Below are 23,905 nucleotides of genomic sequence, written 5' to 3'. Positions count from 1 at the left end.
GATAACAGTGATTTCTAGGAAGGTCAGAACGGATGGTTTTGAGGCTCAGTCCAGGACTAGTCAGGATGGTAGCTGCTTGGATGGACTCACAGTTTTTCTTTGATATTTTCTCGTCCCCACTGAGGGTTCCTGGGAACCTAATCATTCATCAGAGGCAGAGGAGCCTCAACTCAAAGGCTAGATGGCTGACAGAAACACTTGAATGCTCTGACAGACTCATAGGATGCACAATGGTAGAAGACCAAGGGATTTGGATGACATTTGTCCTTCCTATTCTGACTCTTGCTCATGGCCCAGGAACTGGGACAGTCAACATGGAAACTATCTGTGTGCTTTCTGTCCTCTTCACAGCCTGGCATCGACCTCTGCCTGGTATAAATCCATTACTGATCCTACAGCCATTGTGGGTAGGTGTTGTCTCCCTTGGGCCAACTGAACACCTTCTTCTCTGTCCTATGCACCTTCCCAGTCATGAATCTGGTGTGTGAGTGTTGGGAGCAGAGGTGTAAGGTAATATAGAACCTGAGGCTTAGTTATGTCATGGTTATCCAGTGTATGCACTGACATGGGACACTTGAATACATACTGGCTACTCTTGGCATGCAGAATCAAGATCCTAGCTGAGAGTCATGCACCTGTGTGCCAGTTAGATCATTTCTGCTGGGCTAGGAGAGCTTGCTGTCTTCAGCTCTAGTCCCAGTTTACACCCAAATTTGGCTGTTTTTTTCCCTCAGAGAAGGGCGGAGGGATAGATCCTGGAATATGGGTACCAATACATTCTTAGTACAATACTGCCATCAAGCGGATTTGCTTTCCTTATTCTGTTAACACCTCAGTGTGCTGTTTCTCAGCAGGACCTAGGGTAAGGGGATGAGGATGCATGGAAGCTCTGGTCCCAGGACTGAAGTGAAGGTGGCTCCAGCTAGCTTGCCAGTTCTGGGGCAAGCCAGGGTCCATATGATCTGTGGGGTTCTCCCTTGCCAGTTCTCGAGGCCCTCCAGGTCCCAGAACGCTAACCAGAGCTAAACAGGAAATGCAGCCTCAGATTTCTTGGGGTAGCCATGTTTGACAGAGTGCTAAAGCGCTTTCTTCCCAGGAGTCAGCTGCTTTGGAGGAGACATGTGGGTAATGTGCTGATGCTCACTCATTCCCTTCTACCACTGTCAAGGAGTGGAGACAGCACATGTTGCCATGGGGACAGCCCAGGCTCTGGCTTCATGGTAGTTTCTCTGAACCCACATCTATGCCTACTCCTCATTTCATGGAATAGATGCTGCTTTGGGGAATCTGTCCTCTGTTAATGGTCTTGAGGATCCCAGAAATTCCAACAAGGATCTACATATTTATCAGTCCATCTTACCTTTCTCATTCCTTTCTTCCTCCCTCATGCTGTGCCTCCTTGTAGCATGAATATTGAGAGGTCTTATTAATAAACACAAATCCATAGCCAGGTGGTGTTGGTGCATGTCTTTAATCCCAGCAATCGTGAGGCAGAGGCAAGCAGATCTCTCTGAGTTTGAGACCAGCTTGGTCTACAAAGCGAGTTCCAGGAAACACATAAAAATACGGAGAGAAACCATATCTTGAAAAACAAAAACAAAATCAAACCCAGAGCCAGGTATTGTGGTGAATGCTGAACGATCAGATTAACAGAACCAGCCACAGCTATCCTCACCTCGACAATTCCTTAGCTGATCTCATTTATTCAAACTGGAAGCCTTTGTGTCCTCATCCTAATGGATCTCAGAGGAACTGCTGCTCAAAAGTCTAAAAGCTTAATCAGGCTCTAGTTTCTAGTCCTCATGCCTTACATACCTTTCTGCTAACTGCCAAAATTTACTGAGTTAAAGGCACGTGTCACTATGCCTGGCCGTTTCCAGTGTAGCCTTGAATTTACAGAAATCAGAATGGATCTTTGCCTCTGGAATGCTAGGAATAAAGGTGTGTGTGCCACCATTTTCTGGCCCCTGTATCTGTCTGGTGGCTGTTCTGTTCTCTCAACCCACATAACTTTATTAAAATATACAATATATTGAGGAACACAATATTACCACAGTGCCTCCTTGTAGTACTTTATAGGTCGTTCTTATTAATGAAAACAAACCCAGAGCCAGGTTTTGGAGTGAATGCTGAATGATCAGAGAAACAGAGCAATTCATAGGTAAACTCATTTGCCAACTTCTCAGCTGATCTTGTTTCCATGAGTCTTCAGACTGAGAGCTTCTGTGTCCTCACCCGAATTGATCTCAGCTGAATCACTGCTCAAAAGCCTAACAGCTTTAAAAAATATCTCTAGTTGTCGGTCCTTGTGTCTTGTGTCCCTTTCTGCTTCCTGCCATCCCTTCCTGGGACTAAAGGCATGTGTCTTTCCCAAGTAAGACATGAGATTAAAAGTACTGTGATTAAAGGTGTGTGCTACCACTGCCTGACCTCTATGGTTAATACAGTGGTTGTTCTTTTCTCTGATCTCCAGGCAAGTTTAATGGGGTACACAGTATATCAACCACATTTCCTCCTACCTTCCGTTCTTTCCTTTTCCCTTTCATGGCTCCCTCCTTCATCCTATGACCTCAAATCCATTCTGTCTTCTCTGCATCATTTCCTGTTCCTCCCGTATTCAAGTCATGTGGGAGATAGTGAGAGTGTATACATGGGTACGGGTGTGTGTATTAAAAACCACACTAATTCTCCGGATGCCTACACTGACTTTGTCCTTCTCCACATGTTGAGATCCTGAGGAGAAAACTAGATGAAGTTGTGGCTGTCTTTTGAGTTTGTCCCAAAGGTAACACCAAGGGACTGCCTGAGGAAAGGGTGCTGATGTGCTGGTGTGGTAGTGGCATTCTGGCTGGAGCCAAGAGCACTGGCTCCGCTGTTATGAGTCCTGGTGCTCTGGAGTCTATGGAAATACCATCAGACAGCTTTGCTTTCTGTGAATGGAAGGTTACGGACATCTGTACCTGGGTAAGAAAGGTCCATGGACAAGAGAGAATCTGTCATTTGAAGAAAGTAAATAGTAGTACATATGTTGACCGCAGTGGCTGTGTGTGGTACCGAGAACTCCTGTTCACAGACGATGAGATAACAGTGATTTCTAGGAAGGTCAGAACGGATGGTTTTGAGGCTCAGTCCAGGACTAGTCAGGATGGTAGCTGCTTGGATGGACTCACAGTTTTTCTTTGATATTTTCTAGTCCCCACTGAGGGTTCCTGGGAACCTAATCATTCATCAGAGGCAGAGGAGCCTCAACTCAAAGGCTAGATGGCTGACAGAAACACTTGAATGCTCTGACAGACTCATAGGATGCACAATGGTAGAAGACCAAGGGATTTGGATGACATTTGTCCTTCCTATTCTGACTCTTGCTCATGGCCCAGGAACTGGGACAGTCAACATGGAAACTATCTGTGTGCTTTCTGTCCTCTTCACAGCCTGGCATCGACCTCTGCCTGGTATAAATCCATTACTGATCCTACAGCCATTGTGGGTAGGTGTTGTCTCCCTTGGGCCAACTGAACACCTTCTTCTCTGTCCTATGCACCTTCCCAGTCATGAATCTGGTGTGTGAGTGTTGGGAGCAGAGGTGTAAGGTAATATAGAACCTGAGGCTTAGTTATGTCATGGTTATCCAGTGTATGCACTGACATGGGACACTTGAATACATACTGGCTACTCTTGGCATGCAGAATCAAGATCCTAGCTGAGAGTCATGCACCTGTGTGCCAGTTAGATCATTTCTGCTGGGCTAGGAGAGCTTGCTGTCTTCAGCTCTAGTCCCAGTTTACACCCAAATTTGGCTGTTTTTTTCCCTCAGAGAAGGGCGGAGGGATAGATCCTGGAATATGGGTACCAATACATTCTTAGTACAATACTGCCATCAAGCGGATTTGCTTTCCTTATTCTGTTAACACCTCAGTGTGCTGTTTCTCAGCAGGACCTAGGGTAAGGGGATGAGGATGCATGGAAGCTCTGGTCCCAGGACTGAAGTGAAGGTGGCTCCAGCTAGCTTGCCAGTTCTGGGGCAAGCCAGGGTCCATATGATCTGTGGGGTTCTCCCTTGCCAGTTCTCGAGGCCCTCCAGGTCCCAGAACGCTAACCAGAGCTAAACAGGAAATGCAGCCTCAGATTTCTTGGGGTAGCCATGTTTGACAGAGTGCTAAAGCGCTTTCTTCCCAGGAGTCAGCTGCTTTGGAGGAGACATGTGGGTAATGTGCTGATGCTCACTCATTCCCTTCTACCACTGTCAAGGAGTGGAGACAGCACATGTTGCCATGGGGACAGCCCAGGCTCTGGCTTCATGGTAGTTTCTCTGAACCCACATCTATGCCTACTCCTCATTTCATGGAATAGATGCTGCTTTGGGGAATCTGTCCTCTGTTAATGGTCTTGAGGATCCCAGAAATTCCAACAAGGATCTACATATTTATCAGTCCATCTTACCTTTCTCATTCCTTTCTTCCTCCCTCATGCTGTGCCTCCTTGTAGCATGAATATTGAGAGGTCTTATTAATAAACACAAATCCATAGCCAGGTGGTGTTGGTGCATGTCTTTAATCCCAGCAATCGTGAGGCAGAGGCAAGCAGATCTCTCTGAGTTTGAGACCAGCTTGGTCTACAAAGCGAGTTCCAGGAAACACATAAAAATACGGAGAGAAACCATATCTTGAAAAACAAAAACAAAATCAAACCCAGAGCCAGGTATTGTGGTGAATGCTGAACGATCAGATTAACAGAACCAGCCACAGCTATCCTCACCTCGACAATTCCTTAGCTGATCTCATTTATTCAAACTGGAAGCCTTTGTGTCCTCATCCTAATGGATCTCAGAGGAACTGCTGCTCAAAAGTCTAAAAGCTTAATCAGGCTCTAGTTTCTAGTCCTCATGCCTTACATACCTTTCTGCTAACTGCCAAAATTTACTGAGTTAAAGGCACGTGTCACTATGCCTGGCCGTTTCCAGTGTAGCCTTGAATTTACAGAAATCAGAATGGATCTTTGCCTCTGGAATGCTAGGAATAAAGGTGTGTGTGCCACCATTTTCTGGCCCCTGTATCTGTCTGGTGGCTGTTCTGTTCTCTCAACCCACATAACTTTATTAAAATATACAATATATTGAGGAACACAATATTACCACAGTGCCTCCTTGTAGTACTTTATAGGTCGTTCTTATTAATGAAAACAAACCCAGAGCCAGGTTTTGGAGTGAATGCTGAATGATCAGAGAAACAGAGCAATTCATAGGTAAACTCATTTGCCAACTTCTCAGCTGATCTTGTTTCCATGAGTCTTCAGACTGAGAGCTTCTGTGTCCTCACCCGAATTGATCTCAGCTGAATCACTGCTCAAAAGCCTAACAGCTTTAAAAAATATCTCTAGTTGTCGGTCCTTGTGTCTTGTGTCCCTTTCTGCTTCCTGCCATCCCTTCCTGGGACTAAAGGCATGTGTCTTTCCCAAGTAAGACATGAGATTAAAAGTACTGTGATTAAAGGTGTGTGCTACCACTGCCTGACCTCTATGGTTAATACAGTGGTTGTTCTTTTCTCTGATCTCCAGGCAAGTTTAATGGGGTACACAGTATATCAACCACATTTCCTCCTACCTTCCGTTCTTTCCTTTTCCCTTTCATGGCTCCCTCCTTCATCCTATGACCTCAAATCCATTCTGTCTTCTCTGCATCATTTCCTGTTCCTCCCGTATTCAAGTCATGTGGGAGATAGTGAGAGTGTATACATGGGTACGGGTGTGTGTATTAAAAACCACACTAATTCTCCGGATGCCTACACTGACTTTGTCCTTCTCCACATGTTGAGATCCTGAGGAGAAAACTAGATGAAGTTGTGGCTGTCTTTTGAGTTTGTCCCAAAGGTAACACCAAGGGACTGCCTGAGGAAAGGGTGCTGATGTGCTGGTGTGGTAGTGGCATTCTGGCTGGAGCCAAGAGCACTGGCTCCGCTGTTATGAGTCCTGGTGCTCTGGAGTCTATGGAAATACCATCAGACAGCTTTGCTTTCTGTGAATGGAAGGTTACGGACATCTGTACCTGGGTAAGAAAGGTCCATGGACAAGAGAGAATCTGTCATTTGAAGAAAGTAAATAGTAGTACATATGTTGACCGCAGTGGCTGTGTGTGGTACCGAGAACTCCTGTTCACAGACGATGAGATAACAGTGATTTCTAGGAAGGTCAGAACGGATGGTTTTGAGGCTCAGTCCAGGACTAGTCAGGATGGTAGCTGCTTGGATGGACTCACAGTTTTTCTTTGATATTTTCTAGTCCCCACTGAGGGTTCCTGGGAACCTAATCATTCATCAGAGGCAGAGGAGCCTCAACTCAAAGGCTAGATGGCTGACAGAAACACTTGAATGCTCTGACAGACTCATAGGATGCACAATGGTAGAAGACCAAGGGATTTGGATGACATTTGTCCTTCCTATTCTGACTCTTGCTCATGGCCCAGGAACTGGGACAGTCAACATGGAAACTATCTGTGTGCTTTCTGTCCTCTTCACAGCCTGGCATCGACCTCTGCCTGGTATAAATCCATTACTGATCCTACAGCCATTGTGGGTAGGTGTTGTCTCCCTTGGGCCAACTGAACACCTTCTTCTCTGTCCTATGCACCTTCCCAGTCATGAATCTGGTGTGTGAGTGTTGGGAGCAGAGGTGTAAGGTAATATAGAACCTGAGGCTTAGTTATGTCATGGTTATCCAGTGTATGCACTGACATGGGACACTTGAATACATACTGGCTACTCTTGGCATGCAGAATCAAGATCCTAGCTGAGAGTCATGCACCTGTGTGCCAGTTAGATCATTTCTGCTGGGCTAGGAGAGCTTGCTGTCTTCAGCTCTAGTCCCAGTTTACACCCAAATTTGGCTGTTTTTTTCCCTCAGAGAAGGGCGGAGGGATAGATCCTGGAATATGGGTACCAATACATTCTTAGTACAATACTGCCATCAAGCGGATTTGCTTTCCTTATTCTGTTAACACCTCAGTGTGCTGTTTCTCAGCAGGACCTAGGGTAAGGGGATGAGGATGCATGGAAGCTCTGGTCCCAGGACTGAAGTGAAGGTGGCTCCAGCTAGCTTGCCAGTTCTGGGGCAAGCCAGGGTCCATATGATCTGTGGGGTTCTCCCTTGCCAGTTCTCGAGGCCCTCCAGGTCCCAGAACGCTAACCAGAGCTAAACAGGAAATGCAGCCTCAGATTTCTTGGGGTAGCCATGTTTGACAGAGTGCTAAAGCGCTTTCTTCCCAGGAGTCAGCTGCTTTGGAGGAGACATGTGGGTAATGTGCTGATGCTCACTCATTCCCTTCTACCACTGTCAAGGAGTGGAGACAGCACATGTTGCCATGGGGACAGCCCAGGCTCTGGCTTCATGGTAGTTTCTCTGAACCCACATCTATGCCTACTCCTCATTTCATGGAATAGATGCTGCTTTGGGGAATCTGTCCTCTGTTAATGGTCTTGAGGATCCCAGAAATTCCAACAAGGATCTACATATTTATCAGTCCATCTTACCTTTCTCATTCCTTTCTTCCTCCCTCATGCTGTGCCTCCTTGTAGCATGAATATTGAGAGGTCTTATTAATAAACACAAATCCATAGCCAGGTGGTGTTGGTGCATGTCTTTAATCCCAGCAATCGTGAGGCAGAGGCAAGCAGATCTCTCTGAGTTTGAGACCAGCTTGGTCTACAAAGCGAGTTCCAGGAAACACATAAAAATACGGAGAGAAACCATATCTTGAAAAACAAAAACAAAATCAAACCCAGAGCCAGGTATTGTGGTGAATGCTGAACGATCAGATTAACAGAACCAGCCACAGCTATCCTCACCTCGACAATTCCTTAGCTGATCTCATTTATTCAAACTGGAAGCCTTTGTGTCCTCATCCTAATGGATCTCAGAGGAACTGCTGCTCAAAAGTCTAAAAGCTTAATCAGGCTCTAGTTTCTAGTCCTCATGCCTTACATACCTTTCTGCTAACTGCCAAAATTTACTGAGTTAAAGGCACGTGTCACTATGCCTGGCCGTTTCCAGTGTAGCCTTGAATTTACAGAAATCAGAATGGATCTTTGCCTCTGGAATGCTAGGAATAAAGGTGTGTGTGCCACCATTTTCTGGCCCCTGTATCTGTCTGGTGGCTGTTCTGTTCTCTCAACCCACATAACTTTATTAAAATATACAATATATTGAGGAACACAATATTACCACAGTGCCTCCTTGTAGTACTTTATAGGTCGTTCTTATTAATGAAAACAAACCCAGAGCCAGGTTTTGGAGTGAATGCTGAATGATCAGAGAAACAGAGCAATTCATAGGTAAACTCATTTGCCAACTTCTCAGCTGATCTTGTTTCCATGAGTCTTCAGACTGAGAGCTTCTGTGTCCTCACCCGAATTGATCTCAGCTGAATCACTGCTCAAAAGCCTAACAGCTTTAAAAAATATCTCTAGTTGTCGGTCCTTGTGTCTTGTGTCCCTTTCTGCTTCCTGCCATCCCTTCCTGGGACTAAAGGCATGTGTCTTTCCCAAGTAAGACATGAGATTAAAAGTACTGTGATTAAAGGTGTGTGCTACCACTGCCTGACCTCTATGGTTAATACAGTGGTTGTTCTTTTCTCTGATCTCCAGGCAAGTTTAATGGGGTACACAGTATATCAACCACATTTCCTCCTACCTTCCGTTCTTTCCTTTTCCCTTTCATGGCTCCCTCCTTCATCCTATGACCTCAAATCCATTCTGTCTTCTCTGCATCATTTCCTGTTCCTCCCGTATTCAAGTCATGTGGGAGATAGTGAGAGTGTATACATGGGTACGGGTGTGTGTATTAAAAACCACACTAATTCTCCGGATGCCTACACTGACTTTGTCCTTCTCCACATGTTGAGATCCTGAGGAGAAAACTAGATGAAGTTGTGGCTGTCTTTTGAGTTTGTCCCAAAGGTAACACCAAGGGACTGCCTGAGGAAAGGGTGCTGATGTGCTGGTGTGGTAGTGGCATTCTGGCTGGAGCCAAGAGCACTGGCTCCGCTGTTATGAGTCCTGGTGCTCTGGAGTCTATGGAAATACCATCAGACAGCTTTGCTTTCTGTGAATGGAAGGTTACGGACATCTGTACCTGGGTAAGAAAGGTCCATGGACAAGAGAGAATCTGTCATTTGAAGAAAGTAAATAGTAGTACATATGTTGACCGCAGTGGCTGTGTGTGGTACCGAGAACTCCTGTTCACAGACGATGAGATAACAGTGATTTCTAGGAAGGTCAGAACGGATGGTTTTGAGGCTCAGTCCAGGACTAGTCAGGATGGTAGCTGCTTGGATGGACTCACAGTTTTTCTTTGATATTTTCTAGTCCCCACTGAGGGTTCCTGGGAACCTAATCATTCATCAGAGGCAGAGGAGCCTCAACTCAAAGGCTAGATGGCTGACAGAAACACTTGAATGCTCTGACAGACTCATAGGATGCACAATGGTAGAAGACCAAGGGATTTGGATGACATTAGTCCTTCCTATTCTGACTCTTGCTCATGGCCCAGGAACTGGGACAGTCAACATGGAAACTATCTGTGTGCTTTCTGTCCTCTGCACAGCCTGGCATCGACCTCTGCCTGGTATAAATCCATTACTGATCCTACAGCCAATGTGGGTAGGTGTTGTCTCCCTTGGGCCAACTGAACACCTTCTTCTCTGTCCTATGCACCTTCCCAGTCATGAATCTGGTGTGTGAGTGTTGGGAGCAGAGGTGTAAGGTAATATAGAACCTGAGGCTTAGTTATGTCATGGTTATCCAGTGTATGCACTGACATGGGACACTTGAATACATACTGGCTACTCTTGGCATGCAGAATCAAGATCCTAGCTGAGAGTCATGCACCTATGAGCCAGTTAGATCATTTCTCCTGGGCTAGGAGAGCTTGCTGTCTTCAGCTCTAGTCCCAGTTTACACCCAAATTTGGCTGTTTTTTTTTCCCTCAGAGAAGGGCGGAGGGATAGATCCTGGAATATGGGTACCAATACATTCTTAGTACAATACTGCCATCAAGCGGATTTGCTTTCCTTATTCTGTTAACACCTCAGTGTGCTGTTTCTCAGCAGGACCTAGGGTAAGGGGATGAGGATGCATGGAAGCTCTGGTCCCAGGACTGAAGTGAAGGTGGCTCCAGCTAGCTTGCCAGTTCTGGGGCAAGCCAGGGTCCATATGATCTGTGGGGTTCTCCCTTGCCAGTTCTCGAGGCCCTCCAGGTCCCAGAACGCTAACCAGAGCTAAACAGGAAATGCAGCCTCAGATTTCTTGGGGTAGCCATGTTTGACAGAGTGCTAAAGCGCTTTCTTCCCAGGAGTCAGCTGCTTTGGAGGAGACATGTGGGTAATGTGCTGATGCTCACTCATTCCCTTCTACCACTGTCAAGGAGTGGAGACAGCACATGTTGCCATGGGGACAGCCCAGGCTCTGGCTTCATGATAGTTTCTCTGAACCCACATCTATGCCTACTCCTCATTTCATGGAATAGATGCTGCTTTGGGGAATCTGTCCTCTGTTAATGGTCTTGAGGATCCCAGAAATTCCAACAAGGATCTACATATTTATCAGTCCATCTTACCTTTCTCATTCTTTTCTTCCTCCCTCAATCTTTGCTTTCTTGAACCAGGAATCTTAACACATCTTATTTATAAAAACTAAAACAGGCTCAGGTATTGTTGTTAATGGTGGATGATTAAAGAAAGAGAAGCAGCCCCATCTAACCTCAACTCTCCAATTCCTTAGCCGATATCATTTCTTTAAATTGGAAGCCTTTGTGCACCCCTCATCCACATGGATCTCAGTTGAACTGCTGCTCAAAAGCCTAAAAACTTAACCATGCTCTACTTCCTAGTCTTCACACTTTATATACCTTTTGGCTTCCTGCCATCAATTACTGAGATTAAAGGCATATGTTACTATCCCTGGTGGTTTCCAGTGTAGCTTTGAACTTACAGAAATCAGAATGGATCTCTGCTTCTCAAATGCTAGGATTAAAAGTGTGTGTGCCACCATTTTTTGGCCTGTATTTCTGTCTTGTGGCTCTTTTGTTTTCTGACCCCACATAAATTTACTAAAGTTTACAGTATATTGGGGAACACAATATCACCACAGTGCCTCCTTTTGACACTTAAAAGGTGTTTTCTTTTTTTTTTATTTATTATTTTTGTGTTTAATTTTACATATCGGCCATGGGTTCCCCTGTCTTCCCCCCTCCTGTCCCTACCCCTATCTTCCATTCAACCCCTCCCCTCCATTTCCATTTCCTCCAGGGCCAAGAGTCCTCTGGTAATTCATTTAAACCTGGTGGATTCAGTACAGGCAGGTTATTGCTCTCCTTCCAGGCTGAGCAAAGTGTCCCTGTTTAAACCCAAAGTTCCAAACAGCCAGCTCTTGTACTAAGAACAGATCTGGGTCCCACTGCCTGGGTGCCTCCCAAACAGTTCAAGCTATTCATTTGTCTCACTTATCCAGAGGGCCTGATGCAGCCTTTGGTTCATAATTCACGTGCTTACATTCATTTGGCTATTTGTCCCTGTGATTTTCCAATCTTGGTCTCAACAATTCATGCTCTTACAGTCCTTCCTCCTTCTGGACAATTGGACTCCTGGAGCTCCACCTGGGGCCTGGCTGAGGTTCTCTGCATCTACTTCCTTCAGTTATTGGATGAGAGTTCCAGTACGACTGTTAGTGTGTTTGGCCATCTAATCACCAGACTAGGTCAGATCATGCTTTCTCTTGACAATTTCCAGCAGTCTACAGAGGATGTATCATTGTGGATTTCTGGGGTCCTCTCCAGCACTCTGCCAATTCCTGTTCTCATGTGGTCATCATTTATAATGGTCTGTTATTCCTTGTTCTCCCTTTCTGCGAGGAGATGGACAGACATCAAGGCAGAAGTACATACAATATACAGAGCAGTATAGCATCACCAGAACCTAGCCCTTCTCTACCAGCGAGACCTGAGCATCACAGAATGGAAGAAGCAGAAGAAAGCAACCTTATAGGTAACATCATGAAGAGGGTAGAGCCTTATATAGAAGAAATCAAAAATAAAGTGGAGGAACAGACAACAAAAAAATGGGAAGAACGCTATAAAAAAAACTAGAGGAAAGGACAATTAAAGCAGAAGAAAACACTAAGTCCCTGAAAGAAAATCATGAAAAAGCAACAAAACATATGAGGGAAACAGTTGAAGACCTGAAGAGGGAAATAGAAAAAATGAAGAAGACACTAGCAGAAGGAATGCTGGAAATAGAAAATCTGAGTAAATGAATGGGAACTTCAGATGCAAGTATATCCAACAGAATGCAAGAGATGGAAGAGAGGATCTCTATTGTTGAAGATACATTAGAAGAAATAGATTCAATGAAAACACTAAAGCCAGCAAAGTCATGACCCAACATGTCCAAGAAATTTGGGACAACTTGAAAAGACCAAACCTACGAATAATAGGGATAGAGGAAGGAGAAGAATACCACCTCAAAGGCACAGAAAATATATTTAACAAGGTCCTTCTTATTAATGAAAACAAACCCAGAGCCACGTTTTGGAGTGAATGCTGAATGATCCGAGAAACAGAACAAGTCACAAGTAACCTCACATGCCAACTCCTCAGCTGACCTTGTTTCTAAGAATCTTCAGACTGAAAGCTTCTGTGTCCTCACCCGTATTGATCTCAGCTGAACTGCTGCTCAAAGGTCTAAAATCTTTTAGAAAAATGTCCAGTTCCTGGTCCTTGTGTCTTGTGTCCCTTTCTGCTTCCTGCCATCCCTTCCTGGGACTAAAGGCATGTGTCTTTCCCAAGTAAGAAATGAGGTTTTAAGTGCTTTGAATAAAGGCATGTGCTACCATTGCCTGACCTCTATGTTTAATACAGTGGCTGTTCTGTTCTCTGACTGACCTCCAGGCAAGTTTATTGGGGTGCACAATATTTCACCCACACTTCCTCCTTCCCTCCCTTCTTTCCTCTTCTCCTTTTTGGCTCCCTCCTTCATCCCATGATCACAAATCCATTCTGTCCTCTCTGCATCATTTCCCATACCTCCAGTATACATGTATGTGAAAGACAAGTCATGTGGGGGAGAGTGTGTGTGTATACATGGGTATGGGTGTGTATATTAAAAGCCCACTAATTCTCTGGATGCCTACACTGACTTTATCCTTCTCCATATGTTGAGATCCCGAGGAGAAATCTAGATGGAAGATGTCTTTTGAGTTTTTCCCTAATGTAACACCAAGGTACTGCTTGAGGAAAGGGTGCCGGTATAGTGGTGTGCTGATGTGGTACTGGCATCCTGACAGGAGCCAAGAAGACTGGCTTCTCAGTTATGTGTCCTGGTGCTCTGGAGTCTATGGAAATACAGTCAGACAGCTTTCCTTTGTGTGAATGGAGGGTCACAGACATATGTACCTGGATGCATCCACAGGGTAATAAAAGGGCCATAAGCAAGAGGCACTCTGTCCTTTATAATATCTAAATAGTGACTAATATCTTGACTTGCAGTGGCAATGTGGGCTAGTGGGAACTACTGACTACAGAATATGGGATCATAATATTCTTTGGAATGCCATAATAGATGGTTTAGAAGTACAGCCCAGGACCTGACACTGGTAGCAGCTGTATGGACTAACAGTTCTTTGGTATTTTCTAGTCCCCAGTGAGGGTCCCTGGAAACCCAATCTTTTATCAGAGGCTGAGGTACGTCAACAGTATATCTAATGTGAGCTTTAGAAAATCGCCAACATATTCACTTTTATGGACTGATAAAGTCCTAGAATGTACAGGTTGGAGTTTCTGGACAAGAAGTCTAAAGAGTTTAGATGACATTTGTCCTTTTTACTCTGATTCTCGTCCATGCCACATGAACTGGGACTCTCCACATGGAAAGTATCTACATGCTTTCTGTCCTCTGTATAACCCAGCATTTCCTTCTTCTGGTTTTGAATACATCACTGTTCTTGGGGCCTGTGTGGGTAGGTGTTGTCTCCCTTGTGCCAAGTCTCCACCTTCCTCTCTGTCCTTCATGTTATCCTTGTCAGTAGTCTGGTGTGTGAGTATAAGGAGGATATCAGGCAGCCTTGAATTAGAGCTTTCTTTTGGAATGACTATACACTCTCTTCACACCCACAGGAGCACTGGACCTTCTGTAGGTTACCCTGAAACCCAGCTTCAAGATTGCCCTTAGGGTCATGCACTTATGGGCCAGTTAGTTTTTTCCTGGCATGATATAGGGTGTTGTGCTCACTGTAAGGTCCAATTCCTGCCCAATATATCCTTTATGTGCCTTCTTATGATTCATGCTTCTTATTTGGGTGTTCCCAACTTAGTTTTCATCTATAGTCCTTAGGCCTTGAGAGCATGTCATGTTCTCATGTTGGAATGAGATTGAGGAAACTGGAGTCTTTGGCCTCCCGGATTGTATGCAATCAGTAAGGCTCCAAGGCCCATCTCCATCTAAAAGAAGCCAAGACTGAACTCACCCATCTTGGAATCTAATGGCTAATTGGTTTACTTTTTCTTTTTTAATCAGAGAATTGCACAGGGAGAGAGCCTGGAAGACTGGTGCCTTGACATTGTTGGTGCAATGCTGCCATCAAGCAGTATTTCTTTACTGTTTCCACCAATACTTTTTTCTCTGAAAAAGTCTGGCAATGAACGTTTGAGGAATATATGGGGTACTCTGGTCCAAAGACTAAAGTGGCCACTAGCCCAGTCCCGCTGACAGATTAGGGCCTCATTGTAGATGGAGTTTTCCTTTGTCCACCCAGCTCCTGCAGCCACTCAGACCCAAGTAAACACACAAAGACTTATATTACTTATAAACTCTATGGCTGTGGCAACCTTCTTGCTATCTAGTTCTTATATCTTAAATTAACCCATTTCTATTAATCTATAAGTTGCCACATGGCTCACAGGTATTTTCATATCTTGCTTCTTCTGTGAATGGCTGGCTATTCTTGACTCAGCCTTCCTGTTCCCAGAATTCTCCTCTGTTTGTCCTGCCTATACCTCCTGCCTGGCTACTGGCCAATCAGCACTTTATTTATTAACCAATCAGAGCAACACATTCACAGCACACTAAGTGATATCCATAGCACTTCCCCTTTTAATTTTTTTCAAAAAAGAAGGTTTTAACTTTAACATAGTAAAATTACATATAACAAAACAATTATCAAACAAGAATTACAGTTACAATATCTTGTCTATTTATATTTGGTAAAATTAAAGAAGATATCCTATCTATTCTATATTTGTGAGTCTAAGGTTTCATATCTAACTTATCTTTTATCATAACTAAGGAAATTATAACTATCTAGTCTTCACCTCACCATCGCCAATCTCAGAGGCTTGCTGTACTGCAGAGTAATAACCAGCGCTACACAGAAAGTGCAGGCTTGGATATCCTGTGGCAGCCATGTTTGTCAGGCAGGGGAGGAGCTCTAAACCCAGTAGTCAGCAGCCTGGAACATATATGTGTGCAAAGCATCTAAGATCAGAGACAGATTGAGTGCCTGTGATTTCATGTTCTCCATCTTCATGATTATTTCTTTGAAACTTCACTTGTACTTAGCCCTCAATTCCTGGAATGAGACACTCCCCTTGGGATCCTCAACTCTGGACATGAGCTTCAGATTCTCCAGAAATGTCACCAAGAGCTTACCTATTTCTCAGTCATTCCTTCCTTCATTTCTCCACTCCCTTCTTTCTCCCTCAGTCTATCCTCACTGCATCCCTTCTTTCCTATTCTCCTTTTTCACTCCCTCCCTCTGTTCCTGCTGATATTTCCACTCTGCTCTCTCTGCTTCACATTTAGTTGCTTCTTGCAGGCTTTTCTGCATTTTGGTTTTCTTTTTGTTTCCTTGATAATCTGTTGTCCTTGATTAGGGCTTCAATTAGAGTTCAGTGTCCTGTACCTCTCATCTAGGTGTTCAACATCAAAACCCCAGCACAATCCAAGGTATGGGGAATAAACTTGTGTTGATTGCAATCATTGCAGATGGATATCTTTTTCCTGTGAATGAAGTGAGTAAGCAGAAAGAAGATGGAGAAGGCAGAGTCCTTTCTTAGTATGAAGCTGAGCCAACAAGGAAGGTAGATGTGAGACAGATGAGGTGTCAGGTAGAGTGCTTTCACTCACTACTAGTGCCCCTTTTGCCAAGCCCATAGGTACACGCCTGTTTTGTTATAAGCAGGCGCCATCCTTGGAGGCCACTCCTCCCTAGGCCATTTTGCTTAAATGTCCCACAGAATCCCTGTGTCAATCTCAAGAAACACTCCTTTCTCATGTGCTGGCTGCCCTGTATGGGTAGCTGGTCTCAGTTCAACCAGTGGAATTATAGATAAAGCAGGTACCCCTTTTGGCAGGTGGTAAATAGGCTATGTTTCATTTTCACTTGAGTGTAAGATGGTACATGTGTTAGTTTGTATGTTAAAAGGGTGTATCCTGAAGTGGAATCATAACCATATTGGTCAGACACCATGGTGGCAGAGCATTTTGGCTCTAATAGTTCTTAAAGACATCCCTAAATTCAAACACAGAAGGGATTTTGGTCTGAACTTTAAGTTCTTTATGGACCCAGCCCTCAGAAGGACAGGTAGGTGAATCTAGTTGGAAGTCCTGAGATTGTAGAGGAATGGATACAATCTTCTCAGGAGGTTGGTATTTTTGCCTTTGATATGCTTTTTGGGACCTTTGCCTGGAAAGTATGTATGATGAAGGTGCTAGGACCAGTCCATAGGTGTGGGTGGCCTTGGGCCAGTGAGAAATCATATCAAGGGAGTTCAGTTTCCACCATCAAAAGTGCTCCTTCAGCTGGAACTTTGCAGAAATGGAGAACAGAAAAGTTCTGCAATGACTTTCTAGAATTAAGGGGGACGAGTCCTTTTTGTTTGGCAGTATAGAAAGTCTCAATAATGAGGTGGGCTTCTGGAAGTTCAGTCCTAGACACACTATGGGCCAGCCCTGACCACCATTTAAGGTACTAGCTGAGGGTCATCCACACACATACCATCTAGAATGCTTCTGGCATGATATGTGGGGTGCTTTACTTAGCCCCAGGACCAGTCTGTACCCAAGAGTTTGTTCCTCTGGTTTCCACTGACTCTCGTATCTAGTGAGGGGACTCCCAAATTAGTTTCCCTATATGTTCCTTATGCTTTGAGAGTGGGTCTTGACCTTGTGGAAGAGTGTCTCAATATAGTGAAATCTAGTAGGCCAGATCTCCAGCGTAAGGATCCAAGGCCCATATTTGACAAAAGTGGCCAAGATAAAACTCAGTGACCTTGAAGTATTGTGGCAAGTTGTTTGCTGTTCTTTATCTATATGTCTTCTATTTCTCTCTATTCCTATCTTTATTTGTATATATATATATATAATCATTTCTATCATCATCTCTCTGTTATCTCTGTCATCCATCTATCATTTCTCTATCTCTATCATTTCTATCTACTGAAAACAATAAAGGGTCCTGCCCTTACTGCTTTCTCCCAGGGTCTGTGAGAACCAGCTAAGGATTATAATCTGAGGGCTTTCAAATGAATCTAAGCACACTGAATTCCTTAGTGCATTCACTTCATTCTCCTAAATACAATTCTATCTACACAGCTTCTTTTCTGTTCTCATACTTAGCTCTTCTCAGTCCCTCCTGCTCTCAGTCTCTTATGCTGTTCTCTCAACTCTATCTAGTTCTTTCCATCTTTGTCCTCATCTTTTTCTTCTCAATCAATTCCTTTAGTGCTGTGAGGAAATTGATATATATATATATATATATATATATATATATATACAAAAGCAGTAATTCTTTGACAAAGCAATGTGAGGCTTGAAGTTTTCAGGGTTGCAGAGAGAGGTGATAAGGATTCACAAATAAAGCAATAATTGTCAGCTTCCAATTAAAACCCAAAAGGTGGATTGACTAAAGGGGAGTTTTCTGGTAGGTTCAACTAAAGGCTAAGATCAATTAGGGAATTCTAAAATGTAATTTATGTGCTCAAACTATAACCTACAAGTAGTTAGCCAAAATGTTAGAAGTCTATATATGTCAGTGGGAAATAACTACCTTAACACAGTAACTAGCAAGTAGTTGAAACATTATCTCAGAAATGTGAGCAGTAAATCTCTTAAATTAGGGACTTATGTAAATATCCTGGGGTGAAGGTAAGGAGTTTAGGATTTAGTTGTTAGTGGTTATTTTCTCTATGTGTGGGTGAGATGAGCTAATGTTTATCTGTGTTTTTCATAGTATAAAAAGGTATCTTAGCTGAAATACTTTTGTCTGGAGAATTGTCCTGGACAGATTTATGTTAATAAAAAATAAACACAGCTGGAGACAGTTATCCAATTACACCAAATGTATAGGGAAAGTTGTGCCCAAGATTGAGATGCAATCATGAGATTACATGTACATATAACATGGTAGTGCACATTAAATAGGGAGAATCATAGCTGTTATTGCACAAGAAGTTTACAATAAATAGTCAATTCATTCAAAAGGCAGTAATTCCATAACTACTTGCATCATGGTTTCCTCTAACAGAACCCTTCGTTCTGTTAGGTTGACCTTCTGAACTCTAGTTGTCACTGCTCTATACTCCCATGGACTTTTACTACCAGCAGCTCTCAAAGCTATCTCTATCATCTCTATCTGTATTATCTTTCTATCATCTCTCTATCATTTCTATTATCACCTTTCTCTATCATCTCTATCATCTCTACCATCTTTATTATCTCTTTCTCTACAGTCTATCATCTCTTTCTCTATCTTCTCTCTATTATCTCTTTATCATCTCTCCATAATCCCTTTCTCTATTATCTACTGTCTCTATTATCTGTTTCCATCTATCTCTCTCACTCCTATCTATAGTAGGACAAAAGGAGCAGCCCTGATAATAGTATACCTTGGCCTTTTTTTAATCTAATATGGCCATCCAACAGAACTATATTGCCACTTTTAACAAAACCTCAACATGATTTTTCTCAATAGCTCTAGGGCGAGGGAGTGAGGAGGTGAGGAATGCTTGGGACTCTATTCCAAATTCTGAAATGAAGGGGACTCCAACCAGCTTGCCAGGCTTTAGATAAAATAGGTTGCAAGTGACCAGTGGGGGCCCCAGGCATTCCTAGCAATAAACTCATGGACATAGAAAGTGCAGGCTGGAGATCTTGTGAGAAGCCATGTCAGGCATGGTGGAGAGGAACTCTATCCAGAAGTTATCAGCTCTGCCTAAATATATATGTGCACAAGTTGATTGTGACTCCATTTCCTCTCAGCATCAAGTCTGCTCAAGTACCTCTGGGAACAACACAGTCTCTGACTGTTTTTTTTTTTTTTTTTTTTTTTGCAAAATAGACAATTTTTACTAAAATGACACATTCTACACTTGAAATTACACATTTATAAGGAGAAAGGAAAATTAAAATGCACTGCTATCTTTTTTTTTTTTACTTGTTACCTGAATGAACTTCAGTCCTCTCCTACAGAATGAGGAAAACAATTCATGAGGTCACTCTAAGTTACAAGTCATTACATGTTAGAAGGGAGGAGAATGCACTTATTTTAGTAGCACACTTAGCGACTGGCGGGTGTGCTCCCCCTCGAAGATTGCAGATCTGTGCGGTGGTTGGCTCTGGAGGCGGGGCTGCCAAGGCAGAACTGGCAGAAGCGGAGCTCACATCAGGTCCCAGTGAGTCTGCCTGCCAGCCCTGGGCTCCCAACTCCTGGCTCATTCGCCCCTCCTGCTTCCCAGGTCCAGGTCGTCACAGGCACCATGTCCAGCTACCCCAAAAGCTATAATCCTGGTCGGTCGGCAATACCTGGTCGGTTGTCCCCATGGAAGGACACCCGTGACCCTCCTGACCGGCTGATGCGCCCATGGACCATCAGCAGTACCTGCAACCAGAGGTGCTATGCAGGGCCAAGGCTACTGCCGCCAGTACCAGCAGGTCATTATCCCTCTTGTATGAATCAGAGAAGGTTGGATTTGCCTCTTGCAAGGAGCTGGTCTGGCAGCGAAGAGTCCTAGAACACACTGAGATGATGGTGAACAACATGGATCAGGATTTGAAGATAAGCCAGAAACATATCAACAGCATTAAGAGTGTGTTTGGAGGATTTATCAAGTATTTCAAATCCAAACCAATAGAGACTCCACCTGAACAGAATGACAGTATCACCCTGCAGCCCAACAGCAGATTGAAAGAAGCCATAAATACAAGGATCAGGAAAGCAAGTACCAAGCCAGCCACCCAAACCTCAGAAGGCTGCATCATGATGAAGACCGGATCCCCAAAGGGCCTGCTTCTGCTGAAACTACTGAGGTTTACCTAAAGAACTTGAGCCTATCACCAGAAGATTGACAACAATTTAGATGAGCTCTCCATGGGATTGGGCCAATTCAAGGACACATAGCCTTAAGAATGCAGACAGAAATTAAGGAGCAGGATGACATTCTTGACCGGCTAACAACCAAAGTGGACAAGTTAGATATCAATATAAAAAGCACAGAAAAAAAAAGTTCGGCAACTATAAAGAAACTGAAAAGGAATTATCTGTTGTGATAAAAAGATTCAAAAGCCTCTTTTAAACTCCTAAGAAATGTCATTGATTACACAATATGTAATTAACATGTGTGTTCAGATGTGGGTCTTAAGAAATTTTATTTTCAATGGGGAAAAATGTGTGTATTCCACATTTTGGTACAATTAATATCGCTACAGTTCTGTGAGCGCTTTGAGCCTTTGATTACTGTGCTGGACAGAGAAGACAACATTTTTTCTTTCATGAGTGCATGCAAAGATGTGGGCAGGGTGTCAGTCTCATAACTACTGCCTTCTACTTACTCATTTGCTGAGTCTCTCACTCCAAGGCCTTCAATGATTTTTTGAACCCCCTCTCATACCTACCCCTCATTTTTTTTTTTTTTTGGAATCAGACATTGTCCTTCAGATTCTAGACTCTGCTTGTGGACTTGGGGAATTACCAGGAATTCCAACAAGAGGCTATATATTTGTTGGTCCTTTTCTTCCTTCCTTTGCTGTCTTCCTTCCTCCATCTACCTTGCTCACCTTCTCTTCCCTCCTTCTTTCTTTCGTCTCTCCCTGTCTTCCTTCCACTCTTACAGCCTCAGCCTGTTGTCTATGTTTTCTCCCTTTACCTTTTCTCTTTTCTGTCTTTTGTTTCCTTTGTACTTTTGCTGCCATTAAGGACTGATGCAGGTAGAGTTCTGTTCAGTACCTGTCATCTAAGGGTTCACCAACAAAACTAACTCCCCAGTACAAGTCACAGATATAGGGAATAACTATAAGTATGGGGACCAGGTCAGGTGTCTTTGTGTTGTGAGTCAAGTGTGTAACAGCTAGAAGCAGATGGCAATGTTCTATCTAAGGTGAATCTGAGTAAAGACAATCACAGTCAAGCAAGGAAGGCAGATGTGAGCTGGGAAGGAGGTCATTTCAATACCAGTGCCTGCTTAGGAAAACACACTGAGCTGTAAAGACATACATACAAGCAAGTCACCATTCTTAGAAGCTTCTCTTTCCATGACTACCTTGCTCAACAGTCCCAGAGAACACCCAGGGTCAAGTTCAAGTAAGGTCCCCCTCTTTCTCTGTAATGATTGTCCCTCCATTGGAATAATGGGTAGAACAGGACCCAACTTTGGCATGTGGCAGAGGATAAGATTTCCTTTACCTAAGGAAGAGTTGGCAGGAATATATGTATGTGGAAGGTACCAGGACAGATGTGGGTTGCCTCGGAAACAAGAGCAGGTCTATCACAAAGGAGCTCAATTGCCAGCATGACAAGGGCTCCTTCAGATGGACAGCACATTAATATATAATTAACATAGCTCATAAATATAGTAATTAGAGGAGAAGGGGTCAACAGCCTTTTTTTTATGGGATGAAGAGAAGTTTTCAACAATGAAGAGATAGTCCTCTAAAGGTTCATTCCTTAAGCACAGGAAGGCTTCTTGTTGGAAAGTGAAAAGTATTTCCCAATGTAAGATGGTAATTCCCCAGGAATCCACATGTCTTGGGGTTTTTTATTGCTGTGAAGAGACACCATAACCATAGCAACTCTTATAAAGAAAACATTTAATTGAGGTTGTGGCTTACAGTTTCAGAGGTTCAGTCCATTATCATCATGATGGGGAGTAAGGTAGCATGCAAGCTACATCTTGGCCAGAAGGCCCCAGGAAATTGACTGACTGTCACAATAGTGCAGCTTGAGGAAAAGACTTCAAAGCCCACTCCCAACAGTGACACACTTCCTCCAATAAGATCACACCTACTCCAACAAGGCCACACCTTCTAATAGTGCTGTTGGATAAGCAGCGGTTCTCATGGCTGGCCGCCGGCCTTGGTGGCCATGCCAATGGATGAGAGTGCTGGAGGAGAGTAACAGGCCATGGTTACCTTTTCTAGAGCTTTATTAGGAGAGAAAGGGAGAGAGAGAGAGAGAGAGAGAGAGAGAGAGAGAGAGAGAGACCTGCAGAGGGGGGAGAATACAGAAGGAGAGAGTGTGGAAAGAGAGAACACACAGAGTACGCTCACTTTTTAGGCTGGGATGTGGTGTCAGGCTGGTGACATAATTAAGGACATAATCCTTACAAGTGCTACTTCCTTTGCAGGTCATTTTCTTTTAAACCACCACCTTCCACTCCATGGCCCCCAACGGCTTGTAGCCATATTATAATGCAAAAATGCATTTAAAAGTCTTCATAGTCTGTAACAGTCTCACATTTATTTCAGTGTCCAAAGTCTAAAGTCTCTTCTGAGATGCATGACAAATCTCTTAACTGTAATCACCTATAGAAAAAAAAATAAAAAAGCAGATGACATACTTCCAACTTAAGATGGCACAGGATATATATTATCATTCCAAAATTCAGGGAAGGTACCATACTGAGGAAATACTCACCCAAAGCAAGACTGAAAACCAGCTGGGCACACTCCAAACTCTGAACCTCCATGTATGATGTCAAAATGCTCTTCACGTGTCCAATCTCATTCATATTTGTTTACTGCAACACACTTCGTTCCCTTGGACTGGTTTCACTCTTGGTTAGCAGCTTTCCTCTGGCATCTGTAACATCTTTGGTTCTCTGAGGCAATCCAGGCTTCACCTTCAAAGATTCATGCAATGGCCTCTCTACTAGGCCTCCATTCAGGGACACCCCTGACACATGCCTGGCCTGAGTGGCTTTATTCCTTATCTCCTTTCTTCTATCTTTAACCTTAGAGCCAGAACCACATGGCCAAAGCTGCCAAGTTCTGCTTGCTGGTGCTAGAACATGCCCCCTTGTTTAATTATGTCTTCACCAGCTTTCTGTTTTCTTTAACTGCCTAAGCTTTGCTGCCCTTGAACTTTAGACCAGGCTGGCCTCAAACTCAGAGATCCACCAGCTTCTACCTTCCTAGAACTGGGATTAAAGGTGTGCCCCAGCACACCCAACTCTAAACTTTTCTTTAATTCTATTACACAAGTTGGAAACTTAGCTGACTGGGATCTTGTCCTGAGGTCACCACTCCCTTCATTCAATTTCTTAATCCATTTATCTCCTTGAACACATGATTTAGCTCCATTCTAGTTCTTGGTGCTCTTTCTCCTCAAAATTTACATTTTGTAATTTACCCTGTTCAGCTTACTCCTTTTCATTATAAATCTTCATTAGAGTTACTACTAAAAACCACAGGACAGAGTCTATACTAGGCTGTTTTGAAATTTCCTCTGCTGATGGAATTAATCCAAAATGCTTCACTTTAGCCACAGGCAGACTCTTCAGATAAGGGCAAAAGTCAGCCACTCTCTTCAACAAATATCACAAGAACAATTTCTAGGCAGCATACTAACGTTCTTCTCCAAAACCTCTTGAGCAGCTC

The 23,905-nt window shown here is 43.6% G+C and overlaps 1 pseudogene; it reads left to right on the top strand.

Annotated features, from left to right (window-relative positions):
* LOC118574472 overlaps positions 1 to 20,923 on the top strand; it is a 46,550-nt pseudogene extending 25,627 nt beyond the window's left edge.
* The last annotated feature ends 2,982 nt before the right edge of the window (positions 20,924 to 23,905 follow it).

The sequence above is a fragment of the Onychomys torridus genome, chromosome X (genome assembly GCF_903995425.1).
Source record: "Onychomys torridus chromosome X, mOncTor1.1, whole genome shotgun sequence".
Lineage (NCBI taxonomy): Eukaryota > Metazoa > Chordata > Mammalia > Rodentia > Cricetidae > Onychomys > Onychomys torridus.
This window is presented reverse-complemented; position numbering and strand designations above follow the sequence as displayed.